Below are 1,135 nucleotides of genomic sequence, written 5' to 3'. Positions count from 1 at the left end.
CGGAGCTTGCAGTGAGCTGAGATCCGGCCACTGCACTCCAGCCTGGGCGACAGAGTGAGACTCCGTCTCAAAAAGAAAAAAGAAAAAAAGAAAATGAAAATGTTTTCTCTTTGTTTTCTGTAAAACACAAGGAGCTGCAGCAAAAATAAGATATTGAGGTTTCTAACATATGTAGACATGAAACACACGGCAACAGTGAAGCAGAGGACTCCCGTGCATGGTGCCTCTGAAGAGACACCTGTGCACGTAGGTAAGGACGCGATCCATGGCCTCCACCCAGCCTGCCTCTGTCCTGCTCCTAAGGCCAGCACTAGCCAGGCTAGTGTGACCCCACGCCACGTACAGTGATGGGCACTGTGAGGGCTTCTGCAGTGGCAGTGGCAAAGGCAGCTTGCTGGCTGGAGAGGGCTGGCTCCCCAAGCAGAAGGGCAAATGAATGGAGGCTGGGAAGTCAAGGCAGTAGAACAGGCCGACTCAGGCCATGGGAGCCCCAGCCAGGAGTCCCACCTAGCCCAGATGGATCTAGGAGAGGCAGAATCCACGTGAAACCATCTTTGCTTCCTGCTGCCTTGCAGACTCCTCCCTCCTCCCTGTCCTGTCTATCCTCCCTCCTCCCTCCTCTTCCTTCGCTCCCACTGCAACTCTCCCAGCTGATCATTTCACTAGAGTGTCTGCCTCTATCCCTCCAGGCAGCCTGCGAGTGGCCTGGAGACAAGCCCGTGGGTGACGCTGGAGTGACCTATGTGCCGGGACATGGGTGACCATGAGAGGACTCTGAGAATGAATGGGATGAAATTTCCCACCAGGAGGCTTGATGAGCACTTGTGCAGTGGACTAGCACTGTCTCGTTTCCCTTGAGACTCTTGCGACCACTACCTTGTGACAGCCGGGGGTGGCCTGCTGGACCATGCCCAGCACATGCAGAGCATTGAGAACGAAATGTTTGCGCCCCCACATGCTAAATTCATCTGTTGAAATCCAAACTGTCAGTGTGATAGTATCAGGAAGTGGGGCCTCTAGAAGGTGGTTAGGTCATGAGAGTGGAGCCCTCATGAATGGGACTAGTGCCCTATAAGTAGCAGATAGGGCAGGCGCAGTGGTTCACACCTGTAATCCCAGCACTTTGGGAGGCCGA

Source organism: Colobus angolensis, unplaced genomic scaffold (genome assembly GCF_000951035.1).
Source record: "Colobus angolensis palliatus isolate OR3802 unplaced genomic scaffold, Cang.pa_1.0 Scaffold17, whole genome shotgun sequence".
In the NCBI taxonomy this organism is placed as follows: Eukaryota; Metazoa; Chordata; class Mammalia; order Primates; family Cercopithecidae; genus Colobus; species Colobus angolensis.
The sequence above is the reverse complement of the archived record's forward strand: the minus strand, read 5'-3'. Positions refer to the sequence as shown.